Genomic DNA, 20,258 nt, shown 5'->3' with positions numbered 1-20,258 from the left:
CACAGGCTCACTGCTATTGTTGTATTGAATTTTAGGTCTAAAGAGAAAAAGAAAATGTGAAATATATTTAATTGGCTGAGCAAAGAAATACTGATGATAATTATGATAAAGATAATTATGATTTATCCTCACGCAAATTGTAGCTGCCTTTTTTGCCACTTGTATCCAGTATCAATTTTTTTCCTCACAATAACACAAGAACTTCAGGTAAACCAACTGAGAGAAATCTGGGAACATAAATAACATTTCCCAGCATTAAATCCGTCCAATCCCATCTACCACTGAATGACATCACCACACCAATTCATTAGTCCCTTTGTTTTAATTATCTTTATGAGATAGATATCATGTTCCCAGGTTTCCATGTTCTCTGATTAAGTGCCCTGAGCCTTTTGTTCAATATATTTATCTTCTGAAACTTTTCCATGTGCTGGTTGAAGAAAATGTTGACTTCAGACTCAATAACAACTGTAGGAAAAACTGGGGAGAAAGCCCAAATAAACTGAATTCAACCATTTCACAAAGTAACTTTCTTTTTCAAGCTACAACAATCTGTACCCATTGTATCCACTGGATAGTGTCCAAGCTCTAATCTACCCCTCTGCTTTTATTTATTACCATGCCCCCTGTAGGACTTCCAATCATTCTGAACTAATTATCTTCTGAAAACATATGACATTCCCTGCTTTCTAGATTTTCCTCCTGCTTAGTTTCGGGAGAATTTCCATTGAAAGAATTACCATTGCCTAAAGTTTTTCTATGCTCAATCAACACCTTGTAATTTTTATAGTATGCATCATGCCTTGAAAAACTCTACTGACTTGATCATCTCTTTCAATAGATGAATATATACATATGTATACAAATATATGTGTATATATATATAATGTAAGAGTGTATGTATATGTGTGTGTACATGTAGCATCAGAGTCTAGAAAGCACTAAATAAATATTTCTTAAACCAACCCTTGAGTCTAGAAAGCACTAAATAAATATTTCTTAAACCAACAAATTCTTATTTCTTAAACAAATAAATAATAAAACCTTTTTAGTCACTCATCAGGCATTTGTTCCTAACTGCTCTGTGCCATGCGTGGTGGGAGGGTCTGAAGATACAGGGAGGGATACACACAATCCCTGTCTCAAGAAGCTCACAGTGCTGGGACTTCCTGGTGGCGCAGTGGTTAAGAATCTGCCTGTCAATGCAGGGGACACAGGTTCGAGCCCTGGTCTGGGAAGATCCCGCATGCCGCGGAGCAACTAAGCCCATGTGCCACAGCTACTGAGCCTGTGCTCTAGAGCCCGTAAGCCACAACTACTGAGTCCACGTGCCACAACTACTGAAACCCACGTGCCCAGAGCCTGTGCTCCTCAACAAGAGAAGCCACTGCAATGAGAAACCAGCCCACTGAAAACAAAGAGTAGCCCCCACTCGCCTCAACTAAAGAAAGCCCACACAACAAAGACCCAACACAGCCAAAAATAAATAAATAAATTAAAAAAAAAAAAAGCTCACAGTGCAGTGGGGAAGTCTGTCCACATATTCAGAGCACACTGATGTCAGGAAGCAATGCTAAAATGGACATAGGCTCAGGCCACCCTGAAGTTACCCAGCAGGGAGCACCTGCCTGTTCATGTATGTTCATGAAGGACTTCACAGAGGAAGGAACTATGAAGGATGAATAGGAATTTGAAGGTGGAACACAGACAGACCCTTACTTTGGGCAGAAGTAACAATGTAGCCACTCACAAGGAAGCCTCTAGTCCATATTAGGGGGAACTACACTCATAGATTTTCACATACAGAAAGAGAAAAACAAATCCACTTAAATCTATTAGTGGTAGATTTATGTTACCAGTCTTAGGGATACTTGTATACACACAGGAAAACAAAAGAATAATCTGAAATAGAAATATACTAGATATAAAAATAAACTGTATAATATTTACTAATCAGAGGCTAATATACTAACTATAATTTATATTTGAACTGTTTAGTCAAAAAATAATTGGAGAGTCAACTGTGGAAGAGGCCAATGGTCAAGTAAATTTGAGAAATCCTTGATTATATGGAATTAATCAAATTTCTCACTGGAGAATGAAGTACTTTCAGAATCTACCCACTTCTCCTCACCTCCACTATTGCACATTTAGCCCAAAGCCCAGTTGTGTCACATCTGGACAAGTATGGTAACTTCCAAACTCACATCGTGCCTCCCTGCAATGTGTAAGCTACATTCATTGATCCCTGAAAATGCTAGCCAGATTATATCACTCTTTTTCTCAGATTCCTCCACCCACCACCTCCTGAGTCACATAATAACTCCTGACAATCCTTACATCACCTGTAAAACAGTAGATAATAATCTGGCCTCTTGCTACATTACTAGCCTCCTCTCCAACCTGCCTTCCCACCAAGCTCTAGCCACACAGCTTTTGTCACTTTTTAAACCTATGAACAATACTCCTATTCAGAACTGCTTTACGACTCCTTTATAATATGCCCACACATTACTCCCTCTCTTCATTTAGGGTTTTGTTCAAATATCAGTTTTTCAGAGGTGCTTCTCTGATGGCCCTTTATAGAATAGCATGTTCCCCAATGATTTAGCTCCTTGCCCATTTTATTTGTCTTTATAGTACTTATATATTTACTCTCTGTTTCCCCTCAATGAATACACAAGCTTCCTGAGAGCAGGACCTATTTCCTACATAACTATCTTTCCTGTGCTTACAACAGTGCCTTATACATGGTTGGTACTCAATAGATACTCAATGAGGAAATGAATAAATGCCTTTCAGAGCCCTTACCCTGTAATATGCATTATAAAAAATAAAAAGTAAATCATAAAAATCTAAGAGAAGGGTATGATACTTGGTGCTTCTCAACATTTTGCACTTGGAACTATTTTACAGATATTTCACATTTATGCATCTCTTCAGCACCTATTTACCTATCATGTTCCTACCAACTTGCCATGAAGACTATCATGCTCTGAACACACTCTGGGAATTACTGTTCAACAGATACCAAGGGAGGAGAACTCTCCCTACTTTGGAGCTGGTAATGAGTCAGATTGGAAGGGAATGGAAGTGGTCTGCAGGTCTGTCTCAGGGACAGTCTAGAATTGGTGGGTTGTGGGGACTCTGGACTCTGAGACTGAGAGAAATAACAATGGAAAATCTGGTTGAAGTCGATGAACACACTCTCAGAAGGCAGGCTATAAGATTATGGAAGAGAACAATGGTTAAATTGCTAAAATGGAAGTTGTGATGGTTAGTTTTATGTGTCAGCTTGATTGGATTATGGGGTGCCCAGATATTTGGCTAAACATTATTTCTGGATATGTCTGTGAGAGCGTTTCTGGGTGAAATTAACATTTGAATCAGTAGCCTGAGTAAAGCAGATTGCCCACCACAATACGGATGGGCTCCTCCGATCCCTTGAAAACCTGACTAGAATACAAGGCTGAGTAAGCAAGACTTCTTTCTCTTTCCATGACTGTCTTTGAGCTAGGACAGTTTTCTCCTTCTTTCAAACTGGGGTTTGGACTGGAACTACACCATTGGCTCTCCTGGGTCTCCAGCTTGCTGACTACAGATTTTGGAACTTATTAGCTTTATCACATGAGCCAATTCCTTTTAGTAAATCTCTCTCTAGATAGACAGATACAGATGCATATAGATATACAGATATAGAAATAATATATCCTGTTTTATATATATATATATATATATATATATATATATAAACTCTATCTATCATCTATCTATCTATCTATCTATCTTATTGGTTTTGTTCCTCTGGAGAACCTAGACTAAGAAAAAAGTTAAGCAAAGAAGAAAATATAGCACACAGGAATCCAGACAGTTCCTTAATGAGCCTACAGTTCTAAGTAAAGACTTTATTTAGATCTGTAACTAGTTCTAAGTAAAGACTTTATTTAGATCTGTAACTAGTTAGAAGTTGAAAATTTCCATAAAGACTCTGGAGCCCACTACTTCTCAGGCCAGATGGAAGTGACTTTTGAGGGCTGTGGTTTCAGTGCTATGCTCTGGATCTACAGTCAAAGGGGAAACATTTATGAGAGAAGGAAGAGCCCAGAGAGTGTGAAGGAAGAAGAAAAAGGCGAGGAGAAAAAAAAGGGAGAAAGGAAGGGGAGAGGGAGGGAAGATCCAGCCAGCGCCAAAGGGTTTTCTACTCACTTTTCTCCTGGCAGCTTTGGAGTTCATATTTCAACAAGAACTGGCTAGTCTCAAAATTCTGTACTTTTCCTTTCCTTCCTCAGGAGACTCAAATAAAACTGCAGGGTTGGGGAGAGGGAGTTGCCACTTAGTTTCCATGGAAATACCTCTGATTCCATAGTGGCACCTCTTTCATAACTTAATCAGCATGTTGTTAATAAGATAATTTGATGCTGAATTATAAATATGAGCAATGAGAGGAATGCAGGCTTGATGGTGGTAGATACGTGAGGTAAAGTATTTGGCCTCAGAGGAGACCAGGGGCCAGATGGGCCTGGATGGATCATGTCCCAGGCTCATTGCTGTCCTGCTGCTCTGTGGAGTGCGATGCCCAGAGCAGGGGCGCCAAATTGCAACCCTGCAATTTGAATCTGGGCGCTGCCAATTAGCCCTGTGATCTTGGGACATTCCTTATACTCTCTGGGCTTCATATTTTATTTAAGCTTTGAGAGGAGGATAATCATGCCACCCGTTTACAATGTGCCATGAGTATTAAACGGCACTAAGGACAGGAGGTGTCTGGCATGTTCATGGAGCGTGTTTGGTATTCAATAAATGTTAATTCATCCTTCCTTTCCTGAGAGAATATTTTCTTTCACTTGTTCAACTGTTAATTTATTCAACAAATATTTACTGACCAATTCTAGGATGTCAGGCACTGTGCTGAGCACTGAGGATAAAATGATGAGAGAGAGAAAAATAAAGGTAAAATCTAGTTATTTATGACACAGTTATTATTATTATTATGAGTTACAGTTTCCATTTCTAGAATTGTTGAGGTTCCTGATACCCTGAAATTAGAAAATGGTCACTTCACTTTGATGACAAGAAATGGCTCCCCACCTTCACAATGTTGCTTCTTTCACCTAAAATAATTTCCCCACCCTTATTTCCCTAAAAGTTCTCCAGCGTTCTTCTGAGGCTCATTGTGTGTACCATCAGAGCTTGACATTGAGATTGTAACTCAGAACTAAAAAGATTTGGTCTCTGCTCCCAGACGCTTACAATCTAATTTTATGACCCTGGCCTAGCACCTAGCACTTAACACAGGACCTAGTAAATATTGCATGCTTATTGAGATAGCGAACAAATGAATGAACGTCGTAAGGGAACTGAGGGCATCAATCTAATTCCCATCAGCACCATCAGAATAACTGTGCTGAAGCAGCCATATGGATGACTGCAGAGATGTGAGGCTAAGATAGTGGTTCCCAGCCCTGGGCACACTGTCATTACCAGGGGAGGTAAAAAAGTTTCTGATTGAATTGCCAGGAGTTTTAGAAACTCACCAGATGATTCTTATGTTCAGCTTCAGTAGAGAATGGCTATTCTAAAGAGGATCGGTGTGAAATCATCTCAGTTCTCCCTGGGCACCTACAGAAGCTAATAGAGGGAGTGCTACCACCTTGGGTAGACTTTGAATGACGGCTCTTCAGGCCCAACGTTGCTGACCTGAGGCTATTCCATCACACTAAGTTGGCTGTGAACGTTATCATCCAATAGAGGACACTTTAAAAAATAATTCAATTGTTGTATACACTTTCAAGAATGCACACAATATACCATTCATTGAATGTATATAAGGGTAACTGCTGCTTGGACTTGTAAGTGGATGGATTACTTTTGCCTATTTTTATAAATGAATTCATAGAGTATGTGCTCTTTTGTCTAGTTGCTTTCACTCAGTATTATGTTTGAGAGATTCACCCATATCATTGTGTTTAGTTGAACATCATCCATGCTTGTTGCTGTATATTTCATCGTTGTGAACATATTACAACTTATTTATTCATTCCACTGCTGGGCATTTGGGTAGTTTCCAATATTGGACTATTACTAATAGTGTTACTATGGGAAATTTAATACATGTATTTTGATGAGCGTATGTATCTATTTCTTTTGGGTATATATCTAAGAGTAGGAGTATTCATCATGGGTGTATATATATATATATATATATATATATATGCATTTGCTGAACTTTGGTAGGTAACTGGAAAAACACGTTTTGAAGTGGTTTTATCAATTTATTCTTCCATTAGCAAGGCTGAAGGTTCTTCTTGCTCCACATCCTAGCAATACTTGGAATCATCAGTCTTTATCATTTTAGTCATTGTAACTTGTTTGTACTGATAGCTTATCATGGTCTAAATTTGCATTTCCATGAAGGTGGATGAAGTTGAGCAGGTCTTCTTATGCCGATTATCCATTTGCACAGCTTCCTTTATGAAGCACACATTCAAGTCTTTTGCCCTAGTGTGTTGTCTTGTCTCTTTCTTATTGATTTGTTGGAGTTCTTTATATATGCAGTGTATGCAAATTATTTGTTGGATATATACATTGAAAATATCTTTTTCCCACTCTGTAGATAGCCTTTTCACAATCTTAATGGTATCTTTTGATAAACAGAAGTTCTTGATTTTAATAAGATCTAATTTATCTTGTTTGATCCTTTATGATTAGTACATTTTTGTTTGTTTTTAAGAAATTGTTGCTTACTCCAAGCTCAGGACACATTTGAGAGTGAAAAGGGGTGCTATAATATTTTAGGACAAATGACACAAACCAGATTGTCCCAAGAATTCTGAGATATCTGTACATTCTAAGCATGTTCTCCCCACTCTGAGCTGTACTAGGCCAGGGAGTCTCAACCCTAGTGGAACATTAAAATTTTCTAAGAAGCTTCGAAAAGCTACTGTTGCCAGGAGTACCACCTCAGACCAGTGAATCATGATTTCCAAGGGTGTGGCAAGTATGGGTAATTTTTGTTTTTATTTAAGAGCTACCCAGTTGACTCTGTGACCCTTAAGTGTGAAGAACTACCACTCTAGCCTAATGCCTCTTAAACTATGAGCATATGAATCCTTTGGAGTCTTGTCTATGTTAAGGTTTTGATTCAATCTTGGGGACAAGGTGACATACTACACTTCTATTCAGCTTCCTGGTGATGCTGATGCTGCTGGTCCATGGACCAGAATTTGAGTAGAAGGGCTCTAGATCAGATTTCTCCATCTGGGCATTGCTGACATTTTGGATCAGATAATTCTTTGTTGTAAGGGACTGTCCTATGCATTGTAAGATGTTAACCAGCATTCCTGGCAATACCCACTAGATGCTAATTGCATCCCCCAAGATGTGACAAAAACGTTCCCAGGCATTGCCAAAAGTCACTTGATGGGGAAATCAATCTTGGTTGAGAATTATTTGTCTAAATCTTTTAGACACAGCTCCAAATGGCTGAGAAACCCAGAAGGTGCCATGGTGGATCTCAGGTCACATTACTAAATAGTAGATTAGATCAAATATTATACAAAATAATATTTCATTGTTATGACTGTATCACAATCTTGGTTCAAAAAGCCAAAGTGAGTGTGCCACATGTGGATTGCTTGAGGTGCTTAAGTATTAGTTTATTTCCTTTACAATGACAAAACATGGCACCTGGTCTGTGGGTTCTTATCCATTTGGGCCCCAGCAGTAGTAGGTACCCTTAAGGAGTAAGGTGGAGGAAGAGAGATAAGGGTGAGAATAACCATTCCTTTACAAAGGCTTCAAAACAAGCAAACAACATCCACCTCCCCCCACCAAAACCTCTGTAATGTCTATTCCAATAATACAAAATGACACATAATCAGTTTAGAAGTTATCAGAGCTAAGACCCCAGAAAGCATTTCTTAGTATATTTAGTAAAGTCCTATATATTAAAAAACAAAACAAAACAAATCACTGCTTTGTTTTGCAGGCTTACACATGCACATCTCTCCTATCACTGAAACTGTACACTTTATGGATCATATCATGACTGTTTCCAAAGCCACTCTTCCTTCTTTATTTCCCTGTGACATCATAGCTGGCTTCTTTATCCCACCCACGATTGGAAATGGGATGCTCTCGTGTACAGAGGAATAATAAACCACTTTCCTTGCTTCCTTGTACTTTAATTTTCTAGGGGTCAAAATTCAAGGAAGTTCCAAATGATGTAGCACAATGCTCATCTTAATGACCACGGTTATTATCAGTAGACTTCCACTGTCTTTCTTTTTTCTTATAAGAGTACATCTTGCTACATTTTTACTTTTTTAAAAGAAAGAAATAATGTGACAGATAGAATAGAAATAATCAGAATCCTGAATGCCAAATGGGATTCAAAATACCTATGAATAATCTCAGCTTAATATGCTCTTAGCTTTGGCTTAGATAAGAAATCCCGGCCATAAAATAGTACAAGAAAATTGATGTAAAGAAACTCTTCAAAATATAAGGCCTATATCTTTTGCATTTGCAAGCCTTCAATTACCCTTACCCTGGTACTTTCCAAAGATATAATCTATTTTTGAAAGATGGAGAAAAGGTCTAAAGAAAAGTCACTGCAATGAAAACAACTCTGAAGTTTCCAACACCAAATCAAGAACATAGATTGCTTTGTTTGAGTTTTCTCTACACATTACTCAATCCAATTCAACCAAAATTGTTGAGTTCCCATTATGTGCCATTCAGCATGCTGAAGAGGCAGGAACATTAAGATATACTCAGTTCATTCTCTAACAATTTCACCTTTTAATATTGAAACAAGACCATTCACCTAAATTATCATTATCATCAATATCACCATCTTCATCATCATCATTACCACAGTATTAATATATGTTATTGGGTGTTGTGTCACAAGAAATGAACAGATTCAGGGCTTTGGGTTTTTGTTTGTGTTTTTAATTTTAGCATTGTGTGGGGCACAAAATTCAGGGGAAAACTTTTGAAGTAGATGCTATTTTAGAATGATTTTCATGTATTACACAAGTGGAAAAATGAAGGCAGGAAAGACATCTGGGCACTTCAAAAATTGTTAAAAACACACTTGGGGGAGGTAGGCCAGAAAATTTGGTACAGCCAGAACACAGTATTTTACAAAGAATGGAGGGCTGAAGTAGGGGTGGAGCAAAAAGGTACAATGTGGATTTGGGCAGTTACTTAGGTCCTTGAATGAGATTTTTACATGATAGTCCCCATGAATGTTACACAATGTTACACAATCTGAAGTATACAGATGCCCCAGAACATGTGTAGAAAGTAACTTGAAACCCAATCCGTCATTCACTGTGTTTCTCTGAACTGCATGGTCTCACCAGAGCTCCCTCTAATAAGTTCTTGTCAGAAAGCTTCTCTTGCCACTTCCCTGAAAGGCAGTGAATTAGACTCTCACATCTGACAGGAAAAGATTCTGGGGCATAGAAGGACATCAAGTAGAAGAGAGGAGAAGCTTGGCAGAAGCCAGGCTACCCACCAGCATGTGGAAACTCTCAGCGGAGCCTAGGTGATATAGATCAGGTGAGCTAATTGAAAGAACTCCATTTCCCTTGGAGAAGGTCTTTGGTACAGCAGGATGAAATGGAAAGCTGTCATCATTTCTGTTCTCACTCTCTCAATTTTGTTTTTCCTTTTAAAACAAGCAATTGAAGCCAGAGGCTATTTTTAGTCCCCTGGCTGAGGGTGAGTGATAGAGTACATTAGTGCATTGGTGGGGCTGGAGGTAAACTTAAGTGAGAGCCTTGATGGTATAGCCCCACAGAGCTGGCCGGGTCAGGAGATTGGCAGCAGCATTACAGGCGACAAACAAGATCCAACCAAACTCCTCAGGGACTGTAATTTCAAGTGCTGCAGCTAGAAGACTCTATATAAATAGAAGGAAGGGAGAAGAGGGAGATAACCAAGCTCTAGGTCGGATTCCTTTCGGATTTGGATGCTCAGGTTCAAGGGACAGCATGGAATTTAAGTCAATTTTATAGGCACAAAAGATCCCAGATGGTAGACCCAGGAAATCTTGGAGTTGGTGGGCATTTTATGTGTTTAGCTTGTATATATCAGTCTCAAGAATTTTTAAAATTAATTTAATCTACTTACTTATCTACCTTTTTAAAAAAAATTTTTTTTAACATCAGCTGGAAGAGCTGCCTTACACCTAAGGTCACATTACCTCTGGCTCAAGGCAATTTCACCTTTTCCTTTTCCACAATGAAGAATAATGACAATAGCTATTCTTTTCATCAGGTATTTACTGGGGATCAGATTCCACACATACATACTACAATCTAATGGCATATATATGTATGTGTGTGCATATTTATGTATAAATTTAATATTCAGTGAAACTCTGCAATGTTGGCAATCTCCTGGATTTGTAGATGAGTGATGTGAGACTCCCAGAAGCTATGAGACTTGCCTCAATTTCTATTACATACAAGGAGCTGAACTAGAATTTGAACCCAGATCTGTTTGCCCATATGCCCCATGTTTTTTGCACTGCCCTGCCTGCTTGTTGTATGCATGTGTTGAGGGGAGTGTAGTCATTAAGAAGGCTTCCTGATATATCAAGGTTCAGAGAGTTGATGGGAGGGGATCATATGGGAGGGTCATGGTTTGATAAAGAAAACTGAAAACAATTCTTTGTAAATGGTTTGAATAACAACTGTTAAATGATAATCACATCACATTTTAAAAAATGCATCACCCCTGAAAAAAAGTGAGTTATGGAAAATGAAAATTCGTGGAATTTGATCAATTAACTGTTGAGACACTAAACTTAGCTAACAGCCTTCTGGACGTAAGCTCCAGAGGAGGCTAGTGCATCCAGTAGGCCAGTAACTGTGGAATAATATAATTCCTTTAATTAGAGATCCAAATTGTTCTAGGGTGATTTATAGAGGGGAGGAGGAGCAACAAAGTAGGAGGAGGAGCTTCTTGCTGTCCAATAGAGGATTTTCAGATACACAGATCTGAAGACCCATAACGGCAAAGTGGTCCCTAATTTGCAATTACTTGTGTGAAGAGAAAACAGCCCATGAAGGTAAGTGGGGCTGAGGTGAGCTCTTATTCTGCTTGAGAGAAACGTTTGAAGCTTCACTCAGGAATGGGTTGTCAGTCAAAATCTCAGGAAGGAGACCAGATGCCAATCAGTGTGGCAGGAGTAAAGCCTGAGGAAAGACTAGTGGCCCATCATCAAGCTACATGGTGATTCATGGCTAAACCTGGACCAGACCACTGGCACAAAGCAAAAGTAGTGAACTGACAGCCAGGGTGTTGGGATGATCAGAGGGAGTGATGTTTGGGGAAGGTGGCTGTTTGCAGAAAGCTCCTGCTGAAAAGCCTGAGGTTCTGCCCTGAAGGCAAACTTTCAAACGCCTTCATACCACTCACTTAACTCACTTAATTTTGCTTTGTCGCAGTTCCCCAGCTGAAAAATAAACAGTCTTATAAAAAATTATGTCCCCTTAATGTCCCTTGACCCCCCCACACACACAACCTGCATCTAAGATATATAAAAATTTTAATTCTTATAGATGCTATAGATTGCAGCCAAGGCAATCTTGAGATACAGTACAGAGCTATTGTATACAAATATGCATTTGTGGAATGAATGCATGAATGACTGGGAACAAAAAGAGCCATGGTCTACAGCTCTGTGTGTGAGAGTATGTGTGTGTGTGTGTGTGTGTGTGTGCGTGCACACGTGCATGAACATTTATACCTTACAGAAGCAATGTCCTAAAACCTATAGAAACCAGAAGGACCTGGAATGGCCTCCTTTAGTTGTGTGAATATCTGAAAGTTGGAATAAACAAGGCTCTATTATTTGAACAAAAAGAGGGAAAGTATAAACATTTAGGGAAATCCCCAAGTTTAATTTAATTCACAGTTATGGTGAATCGGTCCCTATTCTGGAAATAGGAAAAAAAAAAATGTTAACCATACCACCACCAACTATTAAAACAATGATAATGACAGCAGTTATTGAGTTCTTATTTTGTATCAAGTATTATGTGATGCACTTAATAAACACCATCACACAGAGCAGGCACTATTACAATCCCTTTTTACTGATGGGGAAATTAAGGTACAGTTAAGTGATTCACACAATGTCACTTAAACTAATGCATGATGAAGCTGGGTTTCCATCTGCTTCAGTCTGATCTCAGAGCCCAGATAAACTGGGAACATAATGAAGCACACATCAGGAGCATTCGTCTGATTTTTCTACTCTTTGCAAGGACAGGATAGGCAGGATTTTTTGAGGAAAATACTGCCCTTCAGTGGTTTATTCTGTCTCATCTTCTTATCCGTGGGGCACATCTACCCATGCTCATTAAACCACACTGAACATGTGTGTGGAACATCTGGATGTGAGTAGACTGTTGAATTAAGTAAATGCTGATCACTCCAGGGTACTATCACGCCATTTGTGATTAGTATCCCTCCTCCCTCCTTGTTTCTCAGAGTAAGGTTTTTCTGAATTTTTCTTTAGGTGGAAAAGGGATTTGCCCTTGCCTGGCTAAGTGCCTTGCAGGCTGTTGAGAGTCTTAAAAGTTGAGAGAGACATTAGGGTTGGACCCTCCATTCATAGTCAGGATGTGCTTTTCCAGTCAAATGAAACTCCAGATGTGTGCAATTGGACAGGAATGCACTATTCTGTTCAGACTATATGAGTCCTGCACAGAAAATTAGATTTCTCTCCTTGCTGACTTCTTTCTAGCATTTTCAACATCTTCGACTGTTAGTGGAGATGATGGAAAATACGGAACCAACAGAAATGAATTCTAAATTTAGGCTTAAGTGGTCAATTTGGGCTCTCATTAGAACCGAGGAGTTAATATCCTAGAAATGTTTGACTGTGTGTTCAAATTAAAGTATGTGTCCTAAATGAATTTTAGTTTTAGAAATTTGGACTAATGCCTTCTTCTGTTGAATGGGGGAAGGTGACAAATGCACCCCAGAAGCAGCTACAAAAGATTGCTCTATTTTGACTCTGAAAATTACAATGAATTGTTTTGCATTTTATCTTAATAAGAAAGAAAAATACCTTAAAGTTTATATTTCTTCCATATCCACCCTCAGCAGGGACTCATAAATGCCTGCTGATGAAATTAAGAAGAACTATGTGCTCAGGCACTAGTAGCCCCAAGCACTGGAAAATAATTAAATTAAATACTTAATGAGAGTCATTCTGTTTTTTTGGGGGGGGAGTGTTGGTTCTGAAATGTTTAGGTTATGGGAACATTTTGACCTAACTGTATCTGCTTAACTTAGGCTGAAACTTCTTGCTATACATTTGCTCAATAAATGTTGGATCATGATGAAAGCCAAATAGTTTTGAGTGTTTTAACAACAGCAACAACCACCACCAACAGAACACTTGTGCACAGTCCAGTTTTTATTGTCCATACCCTTGAAATATTATCCCACAAAATCAGCAATACCAAGAAAACAATCTTTTTCTTTGTCCAATAGAGAAGCAACAGTGACTGCTTGGAAACTTTTGAAACCAGGGTAAATTTTGGAATAATTAAAATCAATTTTTACATAAGTTTTCAAGCCACGTCAATATTTTATTAACCTCTCTGTAAACTGCAGAAGAAAATAGTTAAGGCTTTTTATATGAAGTCCTCCACAACCAGATTTCAACCTTCAGCTCCGCTGTAATCACTGTTTTCCACAATCACCATTCCCTAAATTTCATTTGCAACAAGAGTGAGATAGTTACACATCAACAGCCCACAGTCTAAATCTGATGAGTAGAAGTGTTTTGTTTGACCTATTTGGTGTTTGCAAATTGGGATATTTTGCTGAAAAAGCTAAAACTTTGGAAATACTGTAAGAAAACTGGAAAGGTCTGGAAACAGTGGGTTCATATTTCTGCATGGCAATAATTAGTTAGAACTAAGTAATTGGCTGAAATGTGTACATGAGGAAGGAATTTTCTTGTTTGCCCCAGTCCCTATTTCTCCCTATTGCCCTATTTCTGGCTTTTTTGCTCATTTACAATATATACTTGGTCATTATAGACATTTGAATCTGCCCATCAGGTACTTCTCCACTTCCTTGTCTTTGACCCTCCTTCCTGCTTTTCTGCTGTTTTCCTCTATGATGAATGCTTTCTCAGGTTACCTCTTTTTTCCAAAGGTTACCTCTTTTTTTTCTTTTGTATCTTTTTCTGGTACTTATAGCCTTTGCACAGAACTGATTATACACTCAGTTGTCTTCATTCACTCAACAAATATTCAGGGAGCAAAGCCATAAGTCAGGCACTCTGCCAAGCACTGGGACCTTAGTAGTAAGTGATTGCAGTTGACCTACATGTGTCTGGGATGTGTTCCTTGTGTCATTTGATCACATCACTGTTAAAGTACTCAGATTACATTTATAGATGTGAGAACTAATTGAAAACTCAGTGCAGTTCCTCCAACAACTGCAGTTTTCTTCCAGGCAAAGGGTAGGATTGTAGGTTCCCCCCTCGCTGGTGGTAGGTATGGCTGTTTGACTTGTTTTGGAGAGTGAAATGTAAGCAGTACTGATGGGTATCACTTCTTCAGAGGAAAACGTTAAAAAGTGGTATGTGATCCACCACACACTCTCTTTTCCTCTGCCAAAGCAACCAGCAGCACTGGTGGCTCCTCTAATGACCCAGGTCCTAGAATAGGATATAGAGCAGAGTCAGGTGACCTGTGATGAACATGAGTTCTGAATGAGAAATAAAACTTGTTATTTTAACATCTTGAGGTTTTTTAGTTTCCACAGGAAAGCAAGGAAAGATCCTAGTCTGTCCTGACTGCAACATTTAGTGCTTCTCAAACTGGGGACCATGAGATTCATAAGATTAAGAAAAAAAAAAATTAGTAATCTAAAGAATTCATTTTACAATTTAGGATGATAAAATTCCTCATTTGCTGTGGTTACAGCAGTTGAAAACAGGTGGTTGTTTGTTTGTTTTTTGGCTGTGACGTGTGGCTTGTGGGGTCTTAGTTCCCCGGCCAGGGATCAAATTCAGGCCCATGGCAATAAAAGTGCCAAATCCTAACCACTGGACCACAAGGGAATTTCCTGAAAGTGGGTTTAATACACTTAGAATATTATATTCTTGGACTAAATATTATTCACACTGGTTTTCTGGACAGAGTGAGTCCTTGGATCTTTATTTTAAATAGAAATATTTTTCCTAAAGGAAATATTTTTCCTTTCCTTTTCTAAAATAATCCACCAAACACCTAAATTCAAGAAATACTCTCCTGGGTGAAAAGGGCCTTTGTAACAATCTTTAATTCTATTTTTAAGGTCTATTTCAATGAAATATAAGTATATAATGCAGAAAATTGCACTAATCATAAAGGTCAGTGAATTTTTATAAAATATGCACAACTGGCTCATTATCAAGATCAAGAAACAAAATCTTCAGCATCCTCTCTCCACAAATGCCTCTTTTTTACCCCCTTTCAATTGATATCCTCCCTGTCCAAGATCAATATTAACCCCTACTGGGGCTTCAAACAGATTAGTTTTGCTTATTTTTGAACTTTATATAAATGGCATCATACTGTATCTACTCTTTGGTGCTTGAACCACTTTTGCTCAATTTTTGTAAGATTCATTCATCTTGTGTTGTGCAGCTGAAGTTAAATATAGTGTAATACAGGGACTTCCCTGGTGGTCCAGTGGTTAAGACTCCATGCTCCCAATGCAGGGGGCCTGGGTTCGATCCCTGGTCAGGGAACTAGATCCCTCATGCCACAACTAAGAGCCTGCATGCCGCAACTAAAAAAAAAAAAAGAAAGAAAAAGAAAAGATCCTGCATACCACAACTAAAGATTCTGCGTGCCACAACTAAAGATTCTGCGTGCCACAACTAAAGACCTGGTGCAGCCAAATAAATAAATATTTAAAAAAATACATATTTTTAACCATTATGTGGATACAGCATAATTTATTTATCTACTGTATTGAAGATGGACATTTAGATTATTTTCAGCTTTTTACTATTAAAAGTAGTGTTTCTGTGAACATTCTTGAAAATATATATTTTGTACATGTATTTTGGTAAACACGTGGATATTCTTATAGTACATAAGGGTCAAGTTGCTTATGGTAGAACTTCAGGGTAATAAGGTATGAGAAGTTCAGCCACGCAGTTTTTCAAAGTGATCATACCATATTACATTCCTGGTTAATCCAAATCTGTGTCAATACTTGCTATTATCTATTCATTTTTCTTCCTCTTTCCTCCTTTTCTTCCTTCCTTGCTTCTTTCTCTCCCTCCCTTCACCTCTCTCCCACTCTCCCTCTCTCTTTTTCTTTCCTATTATTTTGGGTGTGTTGTGTTATTCACTGTTGTTTTAACTTTGCTTCTTTGATTACTAGTGAATTTGAGTATCTGTTCATATGTTTTGACATTTAAAAATATTCTTTGCTTTTTTCCTATTGACTTGTAGGCATTCTTTATATACTGTAAATAAGTCATTTGTTAGATTAGATATATGCATTTCAAACTACTGAAGAAAAAAATCTTACTGGTTACATGCTACCCAGATTCCTCAAATATTAATGCTTTACTACATATACTTGTCTTCCCTCAGCCTCCACCCACCCATCTAGGTGGATAACGAGGTTTTCTTTTGTTTTTGGCCTATATGGTTAGAGCGTCTGGTGTCCTGTTTAAGAAAACATTGCCCTCAAGGCCCTGGATATAGCCTGCTTATCTTTATTCTGCATCAGTTAAGGAAGAAGTGTACAGACCCTGCTGTTTAGATTCCTGGACATTTAATAGGTGGCAATGTGGATATTAGGTAAATACACGGATAGAATTGTGGGCATATTCATTATTCCCTTCAGGGTTAAACACTCGTCTTTTATTCTATTCTTTTGGCTCTATGCATTCATTTTGTTTTAGTATTTTTTGGTTCTTTTTGTAGTTTAATATTGTTATTTTAGATTTACTAAAGTGGTAAGTTCCAAGATGCAAGTTAAGTTTAAAGAAAAGTACCATTTAAAATATCAAACCATAGCAAAAGAATTCTCCATGTAACCCAGCTCAGCTTCCCAAGTTTAAGGCGAAAGCCAGCCATGTGTAAAGCAATATTTTGCCTGACTTTGACTTCTTTGTGTCTGTATCTCCCCTCACATGTTGGGGGGGCATTATGGCCAGATGACTACAGGACTTAGCTATTTCTACATCCTATGGACCAAGTACCATTATCAGTCTCCTACCCTCAAGCCCTCACAGATGTTTTACTGATCCAGCAAATTTTCTGATAAATGAAGAAAAATCAGTAAGAAAAAGGAAAATTATAGTTGGTTTGACTCACTCAGGAATGAACTTTATGGGAGAACTAGACAGACTTGAATGAGGAAGATGGGGAGCAAGAATGTACCTTTTTGGTATAATTGTTTATTAATAAAACACATGGAAATTAAATGAGCTAGACTAAACAGTCTTCTCTTTATAACATATTTCATGAAGAACTGTATTATCTTACATCAGGATAAAGCCTTCCTACAGTATGCCCAAATATTTACTTTTACATTATGAACATTTGAACTCTTTTGACATTTTCTACAAACCTCAGAGCATCCATTTAAACTCAACGGCTCACTTCTGCCTTTTAATTTCTTCACGTTGTAATTTAACACTAGAGTTACTTTTCCGATGTATTTGGTATGAATAAATTATATTCTACAAATGGTTCAAATGTTCAATAGGCTCTAACCAGTCATCATTTATCTATGAGTACCCTTTAGAAAAGAACAAAATGATCTTCATTTTTTTTGATTTGTACAATTTAAATCTAAGAAACGTGCAGTTATGTAAGTGCAAGATTAAGGACTTCTCTCATTGCAAATTTCTAATCCTCCTGCTGGGGGATTATAAACTCCCATGCTGTTATAAAGTTTCTGCGCACACAATGGTTTTATAACTGACTGGAAGATTGAAGGTTTTTTTTTTTTTTTTTCCCCAATTTAAATATGTTTGAATCATGGGACTCCATTAGAAAAATAGAGCTTCATTGGAATTAGGAGAAAATATACCCTTTGTTCAACATTTAATATTGTATTTCCAGTTCACGTGTGATTGTTTGTACAGTTTACAGTCTCCCACAACCCAAATAAAAAAGGTTTTATACCCTATAGCTGCAAATTTCAAAAGACAACGTCAAAACGTTCAGTAGAACAGAACTTTCTTATCACTCCCAGCAGACTCTCAACTCCAGCATGGCATGGGGAGAAAAGGGCTTAATTATAACAGTCTCCTATTACAGTAACCTACTTGGTTAGCACATGTTGCAAAGTTGACAGACATGAAAAATGTGGATCTTGTTTCTTTCTGTTTATTTTTCCAAGACGTTTGGGGAGGGGAGTTGCACCAGGGGAGCAGAGTCATTGCCTTTGCGGCAGCCCTTTAGTGATCACTAAATTTACATTAAAATGAATGGTAATAAGATTTAAACAGGCTCCATCCTGTGTGTGCATGTATTTAGTGGGTTATTCAGTTGATATCAAGACTTAGTCTAAATCAAGACATATGTGTTTATGTGGTGGGGGTATGGTGGGGTGGGTATTTTACAGACTCCGAGTTTAAATCTGGTGGTAAAAATAGGAAGAGGGAAGAAGCAGCCTCTTCTCTTTCTTGTTGACTTAATGGAAGAGTGAGAGGTAGGAGGAGACTCAGTGGAATGCATAATGAGGGCCTGGATATTTCATGGTAACTGCCTTGCTACTTGGGTTTGTCCCAGTACCTACAATGTATTAAAACGAAGCAAAACTAAAATAAAAGCAACAGAGAGAGAGAGAAAGGACGGAAGGAAAAAAGAAAGAAAAAATGTTGGTATCTCCCCAGAGTTGTACTTAGCACTCAGGTCAAGGATATCTGGATCTAAATCTAACTGTCACAATGTATCATAATGTGAAGCCTTAGTCAAATTACTTCTGCTCTCTGGGCCTTAGTTCAATCATTTATTAAAAAGTGGGGAGGGCTCTCTGTGGAAGGCCAAAGCAACGCAGAGGAGACGGTAGTGACTTGAGAGCGTGGCCACCACCACCACCACCATGAGCCTCCTCGACAGGCCCCAGAGTAAGATGTGACACCACAGGAGCTGCAGAAGTGGGAGGAGGGGGAGTTTAACACAGGGCCACTCTCCGTGCTCACCCAGTCGGTCAAGAACAACACCCAAGTGCTCATCAACTGCCGCAACAACAAAAAGCTCCTGGGCTGTGTGAAAGCCTTCGACAAGCACTGCAACATGGTGCTGGGGAACGTGAAGAAGATGTGGACCCGAGAGCGGCAAGGGCAAGAAGAAGTCCAAGCCAGTCAACAAGGACCACTACATCTCAAAAATGTTCCTGCACGGGGACTCAGCCACTGTGGTCCTGTGGAGCCTGCTCATTGCCGGCAAGTAGGGGCCTCCTCCCTGCCATCAGAACTTGCCCCCTCATTTTGCAAAGACCTGCCCTTTGTGCTGGGAATAATAAAGTCATGTGTTTTTCTTAAAAAAAAAAAAAAAGTAGAGAGGAAGGATGATGACTTTTGTCTCTGAGGTTCCTTCCAACCATGTCCCAGGTAATAATATAAGCCTCCAGAAGAATCTGGGCCCCTGATAACAACGGTAATGGCTGAACCAGGATGGTGTCTACCATCCAGACTGGTCCATGTCAATAACAAGACCCAGAGAAAATGCTGGTATAAAAGGATGTCCCTTGAGCAAGACTCACTGATGAAGGTAATTTTATTTTCAATAGTCTGTAAAGAGTGCTTGGTCCAGAAACCAAAAATTAAAAGACTGGCACCTGAACCTAGGGGAGGGTCAAGATGACTCATGACTGAAGCAGATTTAGATGCAAAGAGTGCTGTTGGTTAAAGGCACCTGTACCCACACATGATGCAGTGTTGTAGATGTGCTAATCTCATCAAGCTGGCTGACATCAGCTGTTGGCAAACTGATCACCTTCATTCCCCAGTTGTGCCTAATTTGGGCTCCACTAAAAGTGAGCTGATGATTGCAGTGCCCAAGGTCCGTCTCCACTGTCCGTGTTTAATAGTGTTGGTGAAAGTGTCAAGTCCACAGATAAGAAAAGCTTCCCCTAGACCTTCTGAAAAGCAAGTCCAACATCCAACCACATAATGATCTGAATTATATTTTTAAATTATATTTTATAATTATTTATAATTATACTTTAAAATTATATTCTAAACAAAGTGA

The 20,258-nt window shown here is 38.6% G+C and overlaps 1 pseudogene; it reads left to right on the top strand.

Annotated features, from left to right (window-relative positions):
• The first annotated feature begins 18,007 nt into the window (after positions 1 to 18,007).
• Positions 18,008 to 19,526, top strand: LOC149744682 (small nuclear ribonucleoprotein Sm D2 pseudogene; annotated as a pseudogene).
• Positions 19,527 to 20,258: the final 732 nt, after the last annotated feature.

Source organism: Delphinapterus leucas, chromosome 20 (assembly GCF_059928025.1).
Source record: "Delphinapterus leucas isolate spDelLeu-1000000601 "Yukka" chromosome 20, BTC_Dleu_Yukka2, whole genome shotgun sequence".
NCBI classification, from domain to species: domain Eukaryota; kingdom Metazoa; phylum Chordata; class Mammalia; order Artiodactyla; family Monodontidae; genus Delphinapterus; species Delphinapterus leucas.
Note: the sequence above shows the minus strand (reverse complement) of the source record. Positions and strands in the feature narration are given on the sequence as shown.